General features: G+C 32.8%; 1 protein-coding gene across 7 annotated transcripts in view; it reads left to right on the forward strand.

Moving 5' to 3' along the window:
• LOC127734019 (semaphorin-2A-like) overlaps positions 1-19775 on the forward strand; it is a 105171-nt gene that overhangs the window by 14469 nt on the left and 70927 nt on the right. For 5 of the 7 annotated variants that reach the window (XM_052243559.1, XM_052243561.1, XM_052243560.1 and 2 more), the window contains exon 2: positions 9892-9996. The exons of 1 other annotated variant lie outside the window; for it this stretch is intronic. The gene's annotated coding sequence lies outside the window, so the exon portion shown is untranslated. Of the gene's footprint in view, positions 1-9891; positions 9997-14162; positions 15466-19775 lie in introns of those variants that run through there. One more of the 7 variants, XM_052243563.1, reaches the window with a different exon arrangement.

Consider the following 19775-nt stretch of genomic DNA (forward strand, 5'->3'; position numbering starts at 1 on the left):
ATTTGTGTTTCGTTTGTGAAATGTATTATGTGCCTACTTCAATTTAAAATGTACATCGCATGAAAATACTCACGACTTGATTTTGTCGATACTTCTCAATGCCTAACGTGAGGGTACCCAAATTGCACCTATTTTGACAGTTTTTTCACCTACGTTTATTTATTATCCAGACAAAAGTTTCCATTCTGTGTTTATTTTGTAGATGTATCCTTATTTACTAGATTTTACTTTTTCTAGTGAATACATCATCTGTTGATATATACTGTGAACGTTTTGTGTATATTCAAATATAGCCTACCTATGTTGAAAGACGTGTATAATGTCAAATCATGAAAATACAAATTGTTTAGTCTCAAGGAAAACTTGTAAGATTCCCGCTGCTATTTTTGCTGAATAGGTGCAATTTGGGTACTCTGACGTTAAGTATGATCTTTACGCCTCGCATGTCGTATATTTATTCAACGGTATAACTTGAATCGTGTTTTGGTTGTTTGTGTCGTTATATTGCTGTCTCATTGACGAAAAGCCCACATTTCCTTTAACTCATATTGATTCCGGTAAAAAAAATTCCAACGCTTTCTACATACATGTACACATATGCACATAAAAAAAAATTGCTGACATAGCTTGTATGCGGTGTAGTATGTTTTAGATACACGTTGAGGGTGTTAGCCCGAATGAGTGTATCTAATTTACACCAAAATATGATTGTCATTGCAGAATGGTAGTTATCAGTTATTTAGAAGGAGGGTCTTTCAGCGATTTGATCATATGTTATTGAAAAGCATGATAAATGCAGATATTCAATTTCATCCGGGTGTAAATTGTAGATATTATACTTTATTATTAAGATTGTTTTTTTTTATTCAAATCATATTTCATCATAAAAACGCAATGCTAAAGCTTAATCTATTCCATCATACCAATAACTATAAAACATAATTAAGATTTAAATACAAAATGTGTTTATAATAGAGAATTCAATAACATTTGAAATCTTATTTATAATTCACATCTAAAGGGACAAATTCTATAATTTACTTGTGCCAAATCAATAAATATAAGGCATAGGCGAATACTTTCTTTCCGATTTTTATAAATTTTTACCGAATCGAATTTTGCAGTAACTGTTCCACAATATAATATGATAAAAAAAAAAATGCAACACTAGTTTGAGAAAACAAAATGTCTATCTCAGCGGATAAATTAAGTGAACACATTTTTTTTTGGCCCACCTTGTTTTTCGCACAATGTCAAACTATTTTACGGAAACTTATCAAGCAAAAACTTGATTCTTACTCTGAAAGACCTTTGATTTATTGTCTGTGTGCAAATGTTTGTTTTTAAAGAATACGAAACATTGACCTGTTTGGTGATTAGTTATCAATCTTTGCATTTAACATACTTTTCCTGGTCACGTTAAGGACAAAATAAACGGATTTAGTAAAATGCTTAACGTTTCAATTGAAATTCTTGAAAAAATTAGTATGAAAGAAGTAAATGGTCGAAACATGACAAATATTGCATTGGTATCATTAAATTAAGACGATGTGGTATGATGGCTAATGAGACAGCTCTCCACCAGAGACCAAATGACATAGAAGTTAACAACTTGTTTTTTACTTTATCATTGATATGTTATGCATAATCAGTAAGATACAAGTAGTGATTTTTTTCATTCTAAGGTTATCACGTTTGTTCCTTGGTTGGTTGTTGCGTCTTTTTTTTTTTAGCAACATTGATGTCGAACATTAATTTTTCGAAATAGTGATATTTGCATCGCATTAAATTCGGTATGGAGTAATTATGTATGATAAGTAATAAGTTGCTTAGACATTTTTTTCCATAAAGTATAAAGAATAAAAAATAAATAGCCTTAATTTCATTATAGTCATTAATGATTCGATATATTTAGAATAATTTCACACCCTTTTGCATTGATCTTTCTTTGGAAAACAAAGTAGTACCACAAGATTTTAAACGGCGTATACATATAGATTATGCGCTAAGTTGTTCATGATCTACGAGAAATAATTTTATATTGTTGCATTTCTTCTGTTACTTTTTGACACCTCGGTTTCAATTTCAATCGTACATATACTGACTTCAACTGTAGTTTGTTTCAAAAATGGTTCTTCGATCTCCTGGAACTGTGACCTTTAGTTGGCAAATCGTGTAAAAATATTTCCAGATCTAAAATTAAACGTTAGTAATGATTAGTATCAATAAGATGTGGATTGAAAAAAAGAATTCCAAGTTTCAAGCTTTGACTATTTTGCATTTGTCGCATTTGGCTACCTACATTTTGCTTGACTGTCACTGTAACTTTCAAACCCACGCTGAGGGGGCATCCATGTATAATTACACAGTCACGATTGAATTGGAGAGTTTAAAACAATGTATCGTAAAGGGAGATTAGCAATCTGCACGTTTAAGAAACTCTGATAAGTCCGTTGTAATGACATTTCACTTTTACGCCTTTCATCCCGGTCTAACCACTCTGAAAAACCTACTGATGAAATTTGTTGTACTCGTCATTAATTTAAATGAAACACCATCCATTTACCAGTCCTTTCTGTGAGATTCTTAGAACCCTGGTACGACTTGAAGCGTAAATAAAAACCACATTTGTCTTATTAAAGGTCCTTAAAAGGATTTCCTTTAGTTGTCATATATGGGCTTATTCCTTGAATGCCAACAACCTTTGTTCTACCGACAATTTACCTGCAAAATTATGTTGGCGTTCGATGAATAGGTGTAAGTAGTTATCACAACAAAAGTGCATGCTTATCAAAACAATCATACTAATTAAACAGATAGGTAAATTACAGGTAGCTAAATCTAGTTCATGTTTGTCAAGTTGTTGAAAATCATTGTTTGCTGTTACTGCTTGAAAAAATGTGGATTCTCTTAAAATGAAACTTTGAAAAGTGTTGCATCACAAAGTCAACATGTGCATATTGTCAGGAATTCCAGTTTGCACACATTCTACAATAGACTCTTTGGACTTTGATGTTGTTTTTTTTCAATATTTCTTTAGTTGTGTGTCATGTAATATCCTCCCATATTACTTGATGAAATTTGTATCTCGTGTTAGACTACTATGTTTTATTTTGTTCAGTTGTTGAAGATATTTTTCTTGGTTATAATATTACACCGTTTTTTATTGTACGGGATTCATAATATGCATGTATTGTTTAGGTGTTTGTTATGTTCGCAACTCATCGGAATTCTTGTTACCCTATTTATGGATTTTCTTGAAACTTTGTAGAGTTGTGGAAGTTATTTTCATACTTTTTTCATAGCATAAAAAGAAGAAAAAAATCAATTTTGAATAATATATTATTTATTTGTACACAGAGCACACAGAAAACAATACATATAACATAAGCAAACATTTAGCAGATTGACAAAAAGCACTACATATGTGATCTGATAACAATTGTTGAATAGTTTATACAAGCATTTTTCACATTTAACAGTCTATTACAAGTGTAAAAGATACGATGCTGAGTCTGCAAACTGTACAGTTGTCATCCCTCTGTTTGCGTGTCGCTGTTTCAGGTTACCGAGTCTGGTCTCAATTTCTCTGTATTTTCTTTTTCTAATGATTCATTTACCACCGGCGGCTTACTGCAGCATTTGACATCTGGAAGCAGCTTCCTGGCGTTGTAACAGCTCGACCAACTTGTAGATATTTTGGTGTGGAGTCTGGACGATTTTCTTGATCTTTGAGTGCCACCCCTCTAAGTTGTTGGTTGTTCTTGGTCCTACAGTGTTGTAATGGTTCCACAGATGTTAGTTGCCTTCTACCCAGTACTCGGTCACGTAGTCGGTAAATCTTGCGGTGTTGATATCGGTATCTGCATCCTCTAAGTCTTGGAGAGCTTGAAACCAGACGTCCTCCACATCCTCAGTTGGTATCATTGGAAGAACTGCTGCTCTTCTCACCAGTCTGTGGATGTCCTCTTTGTTCGAATATTGAACTTCCATTTGCCCTCTAAGTTGATCTCCTGTCTTGAACTTGGCAGTTGAGGTATCGTCTTACTGCTCTGGTTGTAGAGTGATGTCTTGCAGGTTGTAAAAGTGGGTATTCTCTGGACTAGTCTTTCAGAGTCGTTGTCCCAGTCTCTGTTGCGTAGTTTGACTAATTCGTCTTCATAGATTGTTGGTACTGGAGTGCTTTCAACAAGACATCCTTCTTTCATTCTTTTGAGTTCTTGATCAACATTGAGTTCGACTGGATCTGATGGATGATTATGCTGATCTCTGATGTTAACTGGTATTCTATTGAGTGTGTTGATGGTAGCTGTGCACTTAGACTTTACACATCTCCAGTAGCATCTGTCTCCCCGTTTAGTCTTTACTCTGTACTTGTAGTTGTTGTAGACCAAGTTTTCTTTTAACTGTGCATTAGCCATACTTGAAAAGTGAATGACATGACTTGCCTATCCCTCCCGTTTATGCGCATATTATTTGCTTGGACCTCTGCTCACTCAGTGTCAGCTTGGGCTGTGCTCATCCTCAAGCTCTACCCAGATTGGAAGTTATCAAATTTACTTAATTATTTCTTATGATTTTTAAAGTTTAATTAATTGTTCAATTGAAAACTTCATATAGTTCATATTAACTAATAAAATATTTAAAATGATTTGGAATCTCGAAATCTCTAATATCCTTTTTTTAGTTTGAAATAATTGTATTTAACTAAAATTTCTTTGATATTTCTTATATGTCTTATGTTAATAAACATTTCCAATCCCAAAATATCTTTTTTTTAACAGTTAAATACTTATAAAAACATTTAAATAGTTATAAAAACACCTATTGTTATTATATAAACATCTATTGAAATATTTTTGTTGGCGTTCAAGGAATAGGTAACATATAAAATGTTGGCATTCGAGGAAGACACCCATATTTGAAGTACCTAAATGACTAATATTCACGGAAGCCAGTTTGCTCTGAAGCCTTTTGGGGAATGCCAGTTACTTTTGAAAGCGGACTGATCAGAAAAAAATTTATTCGGATAACTATTATAACTTCATATGTATTGTATACTGCATTGGATAACCCGATGCATAATGAGTTAAAAATTCATTTACGAGGCAATTTCACCGAGAATATTTGCTAAAGAAAAAAAACATTCGTCTTCTAAACTGTCTTTTACAGTCTGGATTAAGTAAAGGATGAAGTAAGTCTTTTTTTCAATAATCGCCATAGGATTTTCACAATGGTGTTATACTGCATCATATGATTTTCAATATTAAGGTTAAAGTAATGAGTGTAAATTCTGAACTATGAACCTAAACTATGGTAAGCGGTAACGGTTCATCAACCACTATATCAGTTATCATATTATATATATATGTATCAAGTATGGACCCATAATTATATTAATACATTTATTAGACGAAACCAGATATCATGCTTTGTTTAATGATGAGATTAAGATCATTATTGTTCACAATATAAAAGAATTAATCAATAAACACACGTTGTCTAGTGCTGTCATCTGGTCCCACTATTTTTTAAATCATAAAATAATACATTTGTTGAAATTGTTCACAGTTAGATGCTATTAAATGTCAGCTTTGAATTAAACATGACTTTAAAAAAAAAGATGAGTAATGTATATGTTTTGAATGACTTGGTTTTGAATAAATATAAGTTCTATACTGTTCTGATGTCTCATACAAATACATATATATGACTGCTTGTTGCCTCGATCGTGAAACTTGTTTATTGTGTTGGTCTCTCGTAAACTTTTATTCCACATTCTCTATAATTATGTTCTATGAATGAATATACAATTTGCACTCAAGATTATACATAATGTTTTGTTTTCAAAGAAAAAAAACCTGACTACTAAATAATGGGAAGATCCGGTGTTTTGGATGAAAGGGTCAATATATCTAATCGGGACAAAAAATTGTTGTTTTGTGCATATTTTATTTAAACAGCCCTTTGCCATTTCCAAAGAGAGAGGGCGAATTTCGTGCAGAGCACAAAACCTGATTACTTCAAAGATAAAACAGCACATGTCATTTCATATACCTACACCAAACCTATTGCGTTTTTGAGTTTCAACAACATGAGGGTAATAGAGATTTTTATTTCAGGGATGTAAAATCCAATCCTACCGATTGCTCTTGTACTTCGTCCCTATACAAATATGGTCCCGCTTGTCATGTTATAACTGAGGACCTCGTCATCGTAAATAATGAACAACTTAGAGAGTTGTTGGCCAATGACCCTTCCCAGAGGCCCGATATTGTGAATTATTTTTTATCCTCTCTTCACGACAAATATGTCGTTGTTTAGGCAGACAAGGCCTTAAACAATATTGTTTTATACACAAAAACCAATATTTGGAATGGCTTAATTTGGAATTCTCAGCAAAACTGGGAATCCTACATATACCATAACAGCAATCAAGACAGAGGATATTTTATAAAATCACAAATCCATTTTGAGGAATTAATATTAATTTACTCATAGGCTCTTTGCATCGGAAATAAACACATTTGTGTCTGAAAGCAGTTTTTGGCATGATACGGGTAATGTTTTTCTCGTATAATTTATGATGGCACGATACTTAAGCCCTAACAGGCGGGATTGTGGTTGTTTTCATATGATAAAGACATAATCTTTCGATCAGTTTAATTGAGGTCTGGAGCTGGCATGTCAGTTACTGCCAGTAGTCCTTTGTTAATTTATGATGATCATTGTTAGTTTCTCCTGTTACCTATTCTAACATCGATGATTGATTGATTGTTGGTTGCTTAACGTCCAGTGGCAAATATTTCATGCATATTCAGGACGAGAACAAGTTAACAATAATTACAATAGGTAGGTTCCGTAATAGGGGCTTCCAGGATTAAGGTTGGAGAAATTTAGACTGCCACGGGAAATGAGGGTATATTGGATAGGGACAGAAATTTAGCCTTGTAACAGGTCACCTACGGACCCCTCAAAGAGTTGTTGCAAGGGTTCTTAACGTGCAAAGAGCGTGGCACTCTCTTTAAACGAGGCATCGGATTTAACGTCCCTATTCTGACCGGACGTGGCTGCAAATTTTTACATCCCGCACAGCCAAACGGACGCCCCACTTTAGCAAGGGTTTTACTGCCGGTCGGAGGAGACCAATGGTTACCATACTTCTATTCCCCAGTCACCCTTGGGGGTTTCTAACATCGAACTCAGACTTCTTTCACATGAGTTTTACTGTGCGTATTGCTGTTTGTTTGTTTATTTCACATTGGCTAGAGGTTGGCTAGAGGGGGAGGGTTAAGATCTCACAAAACATGTTTAATCTCACCGCGTTTTTGCGCCTTTCCTAAGTAAGGAACCTCTAGCCTTTGTTATTCTTGTGTGGTCTTAAAATTTTGGTTCATATGTATGTTTCGGAGTTTAGTGTGGCGTCCATTTCGCTGAACTAGTATATATTATTGTTAAAGGGCCAGTTGAAGCCTGCCTCCGGATTCGGGATTTTCTCGCTGCATTGAAGACCCAATGGTGGCTTTGGGCTGTTTTCAGCTCTTTGGTCGGGTTGTTGTCTCTTTGACACATTCCCCGTTTCCAATCTCGATTCTAGTCTCTACTTTGGTAAAACTATTAGAAAGAATGATGACAATCTAACTTCTTTATACTGGATTGTAGTAGCTAAACGTCACATAAATCTTTATAAAGAACGATATATAACCGTGACGTATGTATGAATATGAATGTTTTCATAAAGATACATGGTATTACTATAAATTTTCACTTCTTCGTTCTATGAACATCAAAATTATTAATTTTTGTAAAAATATTTCCTTTCTCTTTTTGAACTGTACACGTATACCTAACAACAAAATTATTTTCATTTACCTGTGTTTAAAGTAATTGCAAATGGCTGATATTTTTGTTCAAGCATATTGTTTGTCTTAAATTGTTTAACATTTCACAGCGGTATAACATGTTACTTTTATTAATCTTCCCTTAGTTTATTTATTTTGTATTTACATTGTATCATAGATCAAATTTATTTGTTCAGTATATGTTCACTGGTGTTTATATGTCTTTTGATTGAGAAACGCGATTTCAATTGATATTTTATAGTGTGTCTCTCTATGTTGTGATGTTACACTATTGTTTCAGATAAGGATGAAGGTTTGGTACCATGAAAACGTTTAAACCCGCTGCAGTTGTTTGCAACTGTCCTAAGTCAGGAATCTGATGTTCAGTAGTTGTCGTTTGTTGATGTGGTTCATAAGGTGTTTCTCGTTTCTCGCTTTTTATATAGATTAGACCGTTGGTTTTCCCGTTTGAATGGTTTTACACTAGTAATTTTGGGGCCCTTTAAGCTTGCTGTTTGGGGTGAGCCAATGCTCCGTGTTGAAGACCGTACTGTGACCTATAATGGTTTACTTTTATAAATTTTGACTTGGATGGAGAGTTGTCTCATTGGCACTCATACAACATCTTCTTACATCTATGTATATATTTTCATTAAAAGAAATGATGTAAAAGTAGTTAATTTTCCATATAAACATGGCATGATTTGTCATTTGTTTTATCCGGAACACAAGATGGCGATGATTTTTTGACGTCGCCGACCTCTCTAACTCAGACGAAACGCGCGTCTGGTTTACCAACTTACAAGCCTGATATCTTTGATGAATATATTTTCACTCAAAAAGTTAGTAAGTGCAAGTATAGAGGTTGCATCATTATACGTCTTTCGAATGCCATATGGTTCTTTGTTTATACCTAACTATTTTACCTATTCAAAATCGGTTTTTTTTGCTATTGTGTGAAGGGGTAAATACAGTGTATCAAGTTCATTGTATCGAACAAAAAATAGCGACAATTATACCGAACTATTTCAGAGCAAGCAACTTCGATGCAATTCTGAAATATAACAATATAATCCAGGTATAATAAAATAAGGTGTTGTATAAAACGGTAAGCATATTTCTTTTTTGATAAGCTTGTGTTTAATCAACATTCAATATATGCAGTGATTTAAAATATAAATCAAAACTTCTGCATTGTACATGTACTTCTTGATATTAACACATACGGATAAAAAGAAATGAAATTTGTTCCAACGTCCTGTTTTACTTTCGGAAGGATTAAGAAGTCAGTACTGAAAATATCTATTATATTTCTAATTATCTTTTTAAAAATTTTTAAGATCAATCTCTTCCTTTATCACCACATTTTCTTTCCGATTATTTATAATTTTCTTTTTACCACTGTTTTGCCAAGTTATCACATGCAAAAAAGTATAAACAAAAGTACCGAACTCCAAGGTAAATTAAAGGGGAAAGACCTCGTCGTGTACATAACAACTGATTTCAGCTACCAAATTGTGAACTTTCCATTTCTATAAAGCAACATTTCAGCAATCAACATACAAACGGAGTCTATATCTTTAGGTTGATGCGATATTCCAGGCCTTGTAAGTAATTACGTTGATATAGGGTTTTAGTTTATGTGAAGCTATTGAATCCAGGATATGCAATTGCATAGCGGTTTATGTGATTTTCAAGGACCATCACCAAAAGCTACTTAATATAAAATATTTTTAAAGACATCAGCAACACGACAGGAGCCACTAGTGGAGCATGAACCTCTTACCCTTCTGGAGAAGTTCACGTCCCATTTTGTAAGGGTTTCTGTCGGTCACTTTTTAGTTTTTGTGGTTTTTTTTAAGGACTATCGTTTGATTTATCTGTTGTGTGTATCTTTTTTATCTCTTGGTATAAACTTACTTAAAATTTCAATTGATTTTATTCGATATTTTTTTTATCTTATTCATAAAAAGTCATTTAATATCAAGGTTACAAGATACTTCCTGCTTTTAAATAAGATTTTATTACATTATACGGAACTTTTTTTCAGTTTTAAACTGTCTTTTTTAAGACAAAAGATTGGTAAATGCAGCTTATTTGTTTCCGAAAAGCATACGATTTGCTTATGAAATATGGATTATCTGTAACGACAAAGGTAAGTTTTGATGAGTAAATAATAAATCTTTAACAACATTTAAATGCTTCTCTATACATGTGCCATCTATTTTTATTTATTTGATGCTTTGATTACACATAGTATAAAATTTAAACTATGATATACACAATTTTGCAGTAAAGGCTATGTATATTATGAAATTGTTTCCTTCCCAATTTGGCGCATGAAACTTTTGTCTTCTTCATTTTGGATTAAAGCAGGTAGACATAATTATTCATTGCATTTATGTGAAAACTAAAACTGTGGAGTTAAATGTTATAGGGTATTGTCTATTACTTTTATTAACAATTTTTGTAGATTTGGGACAATTTAGAACTTATTTTGTTTGCTATAAGAATGTGGTTTTGGATTTTTATGTCGGAAGTTTTCGTTCTTACTTACGAATGCTTCTCAATTTTATATTGATATTGACAAAGGTTGATTTTTCATACATTTTCCACAGGGAGTATTGAAATCTAATGGTTAAGAAAATGAGTAAATATAGAGATTACATATCTCGCAGTTAAATATTCTTTTAAAAGGGAATTAAGAAATGCTATACTTATAAAATAGTTAAACAGTTTTTAACCATAAAGATTATATTCCCACAGTTCAATATTCTTCCGGGTTTAAACAGGTAATTGCTAGATTTGTATAAATTATTGTTCGAAGTCATTGTGTTTGACTTTGTATTGCATTTGTTTACTAATCGCAACATTGTCACGTTATTTGTATATATGTCAGTAGTTGTATAATACAGTCAAACTTTTAGAAAAATGTTTTGTCAGTGATTAAGGTGAAAACATTGTGCAAACACAGAACAGAGTAAAGTATAAAAAATACTCGTTGTCTTTAATATTTTTTATAAGGTTGCCATTTATAGTTTATATTACATATATCAACAAAATGTAATGCTAAAATAAATCCAACCATTTAAGCAGGGTTCTATAAGCCGTATATATACTTGTCCGTAGTTGGAGACCGTATTCGCGCTTTCTTATTTTTTAACTATGACGTTATATTTTATGACAAATTGATGGCCGATGATTGACTATATCAAATTATGTGCCCCCTACACCAATACAATTTGAAGTAGAGTGCATATACTATTCTTCTTTTAGTCCCCTACCGACAAAGTCGAGGGATACTTTAGGTTTGCACTCCGTCCGTCTGTCTGTCCATCCGTCAGTCCGGCAAATCAGTTTTCCACACTTTTTTTTCTTCGTGCTTGAAGATATTGATTTGATATTTGGTATATGGTTTTATCATGACAAGTTACAGATCAAGTTCGAATTTTGTTCCGGTCTGATGATTTTGTGCAGAGTTATGGTCCTTGAACTTAAAAAATTCACTCAAATAATCAGTTTTCCACACTTTTTTTGTCATGCTTGAAGATATTGATTTGATGATTGGTATATAGTTTTATCATGACAAGTTACAGATCAAGTTCGAATTTTGTTTCGGTCTGATGATTTTGTGCAGAGTTATGATCCTTGGACTTAGAAAATTCACTCAAATAATCAGCTTTCCTCATTTTTTTTTGTCATGCTTGAAGATATTGATTTGATAATTGGTATATATATAGGTATATAGTTTTATGATGACAAGTTACAGATCAAATTCAAATTTTGTTCAGGTCTAATGATTTTGCGCAGAGTTATGGTCCTTGAACTTAGAAAATTCACTCAAATAATCAGTTTTCCACACTTTTTTTTTGTCATGCTTGAAGATATTGATTTGATGATTGGTATATAGTTTTATCATGACAAGTTACAGATCAAGTTCGAATTTTGTTTCGGTCTGATGATTTTGTGCAGAGTTATGATCATTGGGCTTAGAAAATTCACTCAAATAATCAGCTTTCCTCCTTTGTTTTGTCATGCTTGAAGGTATTGATTTGATAATTGGTATATAGTTTAATGATGACAAGTTACAGATCAAAATCAAATTTTGTTCCGGCCTGATGATTTTGTGCAGAGTTATGGTCCTTGGACTCTGAAAATTCACTTAAATAATCAGTTTTCCACATTTTTTTGCGTCATGCTTGAAGATATTGACTTGATATTGGTTATTTAGTTTACATCAATACAAGTTAAAGATTAATTTTGTTCCAGTACAATGAATTTTTAACTGGTAGGGGACTATGTATTGCCATGCAATACTCTCAGAATGCTTATTAACATTAAAACTAAAGGCTTTAAAAAACACTGGGTATAAATTATTGTTTAAGCTCTACCATGCTTGAGGTATTTGCTACATTGGGTATTGACATGTATCAAAATAAAGGAAAAGGGTGCTAAGTGTTCTTTTTCTTTTTAACAAATGAAAGTTTTACGAAAAAACCTATTCGGATCTGTACTAAATACTCTTGAAATCTCCCAGGAAAGGGCTGGTGAAGTAAAGCTGTTATAGAACAGTATATATTACAGTTCTCCTGGAACTTTTAGATCAGTTTTTGACAGAAGCCGTTCTTCTTTAAAACATTGTTTGACAGGTGTACCCTAGAACAGTTTTTGCAGTTCATCAATAGAACACTTTCTATATGATATCATGAATTATCATTGATATGTCATAATGACCTGTTTACAAAACCTTTTCGACCCTAGGAATAGGAATAGACTACCTTAGATTTATTTGGCAAAACCTTTCGGTATTTTAGGGTCTTCTGTGCTGTCCTGAGTCAGGAATCTGATGTTCAGTAGTTGTCGTTTGTTGATGTGGTTCATAAGTGTTTCTCGTTTCTCGTTTTTTTATATAGATTAGACCGTTGGTTTTCCCGTTTGAATGGTTTTACACTTGTAATTTTTGGGGCCCTTTATAGCTTGCTGTTCGGTGTGAGCCAAGGCTCCGTGTTGAAGACCGTACCTTGACCTATATTGGTTTACATTTATAAATTTTGACTAGGATGGAGAGTTGTCTCATTGGCACTCATACCACATCTTCACACATCTATCTTCAACTTCGTACTTTAGTTGACCTTTTTAACCTTTTTATTCGAGCGTCACTGATAAAAATTTTGTAGACGAAACATGTGACTGGCGTACAAAATTTTAATCCTGGTATCTATGATGATTTTAAAAATAAGAAGATGTAGTATGATTGCCAATGAGACACCTCTCCACAAGAGACCAAATGACACAGCAATTAACAACTATAGGTGCCCATACGGCCTTCAACAATGAGTAGAACCCATACAGCATTGTCAGCTATAAAAGGCCCCGAAATGACAAATGTAAAACAGTTCAAATGAGAAAACTAACGGCCTAATGTATGTACAAAATAATGAACGAAAAACAAATATGATATCTAGCAACAAACGACAACCACTGAATCACCGACTCATGACTTAGGACAGGCACATACATAATGTGGCTGGGTTACACTAATTTAAAGGCGCCAACCCTCCCCCTAATCTGGGACAGGGGTGTAACAGTACAACATAAGAACAAGCTGTAAAAATCAGGTGAAAAGAGCTTAACTCATCAGATCGATACAAAGCAGAAATACATCTAACAAAAACACAGACCGGACGTGGCAGAGTACTAATAAATACCCACAACAAAAAAGACACTAAGTACAGATCTGAGAGTACTCGCAATTACTGACAGCAAGTTCAAAGCCAATAATAACTAACAAAAAATCATGCATCTAAAACTATAATATCAATCAGTACATATGATAATTTTATTTGACAGTTCACATCAAGAACAGTTTTAGATGCATATCCTGTCGTCGTATCTGGTTTCGCTCCTTTTGGAGTTCATATGATTCCCGCAATTTTTTGTTACCTTGATTTGCTTCATCTTAATCGATTTTAGAAATTTGCACATTTGTAAACTACCGTTTCCTTTATTTTCCCAAGAACTGATTCTGACAGTTTTACCCTAGAAAAAATTAAGCCCATACATAAGCTAAATTGCGGTACTTGGCGCACATTGTCCTTCATTATTGACAATAAAAATACACCATAAAATATTATCAGTAGTGAAACATGCTGCTTGTTGAATGATGCCCTAAACGCATGATAGTCAAAAAACAACAATACTAAGACAGTAGTTGTAATATAAAATATAAAGTAAGGTTTTTATTTTTACGTATTTATAAGCTATTATACATTATTGTTATCGATGTGAAAATGAAAAAATATTCAATCCGACTATACCATAAAAGATAGGACACTTTTCTGAGATTTTGTTTCCATATAAAGGTCAATTTCGTTAATGATGTATGAAAAAACTTACTAAAAGGACCAGCCGTTTGGTTTACTTTTTATTACGAAATATTTTGAGAAGAAATACGTAAAGTGACATTGGACAACAAATTCCGATTAAATTTCATTTCATGTATTTTACCGGATTTGTAATAACATAAGCAACACGACGGGTGCAATATGTGGAGCAGGATCTGCTTACCCTTCCGGAGCACCTGAGATCACCCCCAGTTTTTTGTGGGGTTCGTGTTGCTTAGTCTTTAGTTTTATATGTTGTGTCATCTGTACTATTATTTGTCTGTTTGTCTTTTAATTTTTGGCCATGGCGTTGTCAGTTTATTTTCGATCTATGAGTTTGACTGTCCATCTGGTATCTTTCGTCCCTCTTTTGAATCTTTTTTTGAAATTAAGATATACATGACATTGGAAACAAAAGATAATTTGTTTTTATTCGTCTTAAATTTAACATTTGAAAAATCGTGAATGTCTTCCTATTAAACAATGTCTGAAAGAAAATTTCAATATCAAAGAGAAATGGTATTCCGTCGTTCGTCTGTCCCTTCGTCTAAGTTCATATTACTAAAATAGATTTGAAGTATCTTTCCTCACGCAAAAAGGGGCGGAATAAACTGCGGGGAATAAACAATGTCAAGCAAAATAAAAAAAAAAACAAAACAAAGAAAAAACCGAATGACGACGAAACGACAAACAAGTTTAAAAACACTACATAGAAAACTAAGAAGACTATTGTAAATTCAGAAATTATTGCAAGGTTTTTATTTATTCGAATAATGCGACTGAGGGAGTATCGCAACATAAGGACGCGCGTTGTGATATGTGATACAGATTTTGCTGAAATTTCATAAATTAATTTTGCACTTTTGTCTAATCTTCAAATATCGCAATAATAAATGCACGCATTAATTTCGAAATTTGCACTATCCACTTTTTTCCTCTAATGATCTTGTTTTTTGTCTTTCGAAATGCACCTATCGACTTCAGTTAATAGGTTAACTAATCGATTTGTTCGATTTACTTTGTGTATGTTACACAATTGGTACGGGTAACCTTAAATGTATTCTGGGCATTTATAAAACTAAAGTTGCATCAATATTTCTCAATTATGCGGATGACTGGCAGATTTGTTAATGGATATACACAACAGCATCAATACATATCTTATAACCCGATAATCATATCTAATTACTGTTTTGATATTTGTTTGTGATGTTTATACCCGGATATTTAATTCTTAGAAGGTCAGTATAGACACTTGATATAAAAATATTTCCTATATTCATTGTGTGTTACAACATTGATAAATGTATTTTCATGTGTCTTTTTTATTTAATTTGTATTGTTTCATGCGAAAAAGGCGCCATGTAGGTACACGTTATATACGTCTAATATGATATGCTGTCCAAATGTATTGACCAGCTTTCTTTAAATGTGATTTTTTCACTGACAAAATGAAATGTTCAAAAAGATAAAACGACCAAAACAGATTTAAATTATACGAAAGAATTTGGACATTTATGCAATGTTGTTTTATATAGACTTGTATGAATTTTAACGCGTATTGTACATGTTTTATCATAACAAATAAGATCATATCAATCAAATATTTATTTGAATTAACAGATTAAATACTACACAAATATCCATGTATGATTAATTTGATTGATATATAGTTATCAAAGGTACATTTTTTTTGTACCAGGACTATAATTTAATACGCCAGACGCGCGTTTCGTCTACATAAGACTCATCAGTGACGCTCAGATCAAAATACATGAAATAGTTATAAAGCCAAACAAGTACAAAGTTGAAGAGCATTGAGGACCCAAAATTCCAAAACGTTGTGCCAAGTACGGCTAAGGTAATCTATTCCTGGGATAAAAAAATCCTTAGTTTTTCGAAAAATTCAAAGTTTTGTAACAGGACATTTATAAAAATGACCATATAATTGATATTCATGTCAACATCGAAGTGCTGACTACTGGGTTTTGTGTACACATGGCTACAAATAAGTTGAAACGTAGCATGTAAACACTACACCTTAAAGTCATATGAAACGTTTTCCTTACATTTTGATGTTATCGAAATTATCGAAATTATTGAACCAATGTAAGCATATATACTAAACTTAGTCTTGTATGCACGTTTGTTTTATAATTATTACGAATCTATAACGTATTAGCGACAAATAACATTTCATTCAGTGATTGTGGTTCTGTTCTGTACGTATGATCCTCTGTTGTATATCGGAGCACTCCCACTTGGGATATAGGGTTAACACTTGACAAATATTTACAAAGATATTTACATAGTGTGATGGGGTGCTAAAATTTAATAGTTTTATATACAGATGAGAACTGTGGATTTTAAAACAAGTATTTTTAATTATGTGCTATTAACATCATTTATAGTTCTACCTAGGTTAAAATTGTAGGAATCTTCAAGCTTATTTTAATGAGACAAAGGGAAGTTTATACCATTTGTTCAAAAAGTAAAATTGAGTAAAATATAAAAATAAAAACCGAAAAAAAGTTTAGTAAAACAAAGAAAGAAAGTGAATAAATTAAGTCAGTATGGTATCAACTTGAGACGAGATAGCCAAAAATAAAATATATCAGTAACTATAAATTTATTATATGTCGTAAAATTTGGAAATATTGTGACCCCTGTCAAGGTCTAAGCATATAATTAGATGCAAGCAGCAGATCTAGTCATAGATGGAAGCAGTTAGCTTAATATACATGTACCATGCAGACTGCTTGGTTCATCTTTCCTATTTTGTATATGCATTGTATTAGTATGTAAGCATAGGCATTAGCTGTACTATTGCTATAGGATAGTCCGATACAGTAATACTGATTCTGTTTAAATGTAAATTCACATTGTTGGGGGTATGGAAGAAAGGTACTTAGATGTTTCAACCGTTTCAATTCAGCCTCTGATTAATGTATCATTGTGATTGTGGTCCGATGCGTTTCTTATGAATTTGGTGACAGAAATTTTGAGAATGTTTTTCTATGTTTATAAGGTCATCTGTTGTTAAATGAGATAAGATAGTTGTTGATAACTTTGAGCAGTCCATTATAATTTGAAGCACATCCTCCTGTTTATAATTAGCTTAACCATCTCTCCCATTCAGCATGCTTAAAAATAGTAGTTTGTTCATGTCTTACACTTTCCAGAGATTCACATTCCAGCAAAAAATGCTTAATATCCTCTTCGGCTTTGGTACAGAGTTCACATATTCCAGATATTTTTATTTTAACTAAATTTTGCTTTAGATGATTGAAGTAGTAGGTTTCGGTTATTAGCCTACTTTTTGACCTCTGCTTTTCGATTGTCATTCTGATTGTTACTGACAGATTTTCAAATAGTGTGTTTGTTTTCAGTAGGGTTTTCTTGGATTGACAAGTATTTAATTGTTGTTTTTGTTAGCATTCCTGTTTCCATATATTTGCCGAAGTTTACCGGATCGTGACATTGATAATCAAACAACACAAAGTACGTGGAGCTCGTGACAAAAAAAAAGTGCAGTGAAAGAGCCATGATATTTGTTTTTTTTTACATTTTCCATGCGTTCCCATTTTTTACTTAAACTTTTCCTGAACAGTTGTTAAATGGTTTGTTGTATTAGATTTGTTCTTTCATATTCAGTTATTACTTTTTACCTTCCAGTACACATTTGTTTACATTATTTCATCATTTTTTTCCCTTGCACTTGCGCTGTGCGGTAGCCAAAGTTCTAACGAGAGGTCATGAAGTTAAAGTCACTGCATACGGGAAAATATCGGCGAAATAGTATACAGGAAGACAATAATTCAATATCAGTATATTTATGAAGAATTAAATGATATAAAGGATTTTTTTTTTACAAGAAAGTTAACGTACACTTGTTCTATAGTAACACTTAGCCATCCAAGAAAAAACTATATAAAACGTATTCACTTTTCTTAGTTGTTTCATATGACTTTAATTCATGGATTTTTGTTCTGTTGCATGTGATCGAATAACAATAAGTTCGTTGAGCACTTACGATAGTTTCATACATATTGTTTCCTTATACAAGCTGAAGCAATCATGTTGAAATGTTATTCTTAATTTTCGTGGGATAAGAAATGTGTCAAACTTTATAATCGACTAGGACTTTACTGATTTTGTCGACAACACTGCTGTTTATGAGGTAACGTCAAAATAAATATGTTACCAGATACTTCACTTGAACAATTGATAATTTTACACGTGCAATTTTATCATGCAGTATCAAGTTACATGAAATTATGCAGTAATTATGAATTGTTTAACTGAAAAAAAATCTGAAGTATACAAGGACATAATACTTGACAGAGATATGTGGTTTGAATCAAAAGGAACAGTAAAGACCCGTCTTAATTGCATTCAATTGATCAATTCAACAACACTTACCGTTATCTTGATGATATTTTTTCGTTAAACAATTAAGAATTTTCTCACGGGAAACTCCACACTAAAATTTACGACAAAAGGGATGATTTTTCGTTCCCTATTGTTAATTTTCCCTTTTTGGATGGTGATGTTCCTTTGGCACCATCTTACGGTGTTTATATTTCACAACTCGTTCGCTATGCCCGTGACTGTTGTGACTTTTTTGATTTTAACCAACGTAATCTATGTATTACTGGTATATTATTAAGCCAGGGATTTCGTTACCACAAATTACTTAAACCTTTACTAAATTCTTCCACAGATATAAAGATTAGGTTTTATAGTTTGGTTGTACCTGTAGAAAACTTATTTCAAACGGGATTGCACATCCTCATTTTTACGGCAATATTGTTTACCGTGCCCGGGAATTTAGAAACGATCCTGGTAAACTTATCGATCCTTTAAATAAACTTATTCTAAAAGGTTACCGATTCAACACTGTAATTAGATCAATAAATATTGTTTTTATTGGTACTAATATTGATTTTGTTATCAGTGAATTAAAAGCAAACTAAATATTATTGTTATATACATATACACATTCATGGATCTACAATCTGTCGATACCTGTATCTTGGCATTGCACAAGGTGTTGTTTTTCTCTGACTGTTTATGACGTCTTTACACTAAATCCATTGGATGTTGGATGTGTACGGATTGATAATTTATTCTTAGATGCATGATTTTTTTTATTAGTTGTTAGTGGCTTTGAACTAGCTGTCAGTAACTGCGAGTACTCTCAGATCTTTACTTAGTGTCTTTTTGTTGTTTGGATGTACAAGTACCCGGCCACGTCCACTTGTATTTGTAGTATTTGTATTTTTATCCATCTTATGAGTTAAGCCTCTTTCAACTGATTTTTATAGTTCGTTCATATGTTGTACTGTTACACCACTGTCCCAGGTTAGGGGGAGGGTTGAGATCCCGCTAACATGTTTAACCCCGCCACATTCTGTATGTATGTGCCTGTCCCAAGTCAGGAGCCTGTAATTCAGTGGTTGTCGTTTGTTTATGTGTTACATATTTGTTTTTCGTTCATTTTTTGTACATAGATTAGGCCGTTAGTTTTCTCGTTTGAATTGTTTTACAT

Source organism: Mytilus californianus, unplaced genomic scaffold (genome assembly GCF_021869535.1).
Source record: "Mytilus californianus isolate M0D057914Y unplaced genomic scaffold, xbMytCali1.0.p SCAF_3, whole genome shotgun sequence".
Taxonomy (NCBI): domain Eukaryota; kingdom Metazoa; phylum Mollusca; class Bivalvia; order Mytilida; family Mytilidae; genus Mytilus; species Mytilus californianus.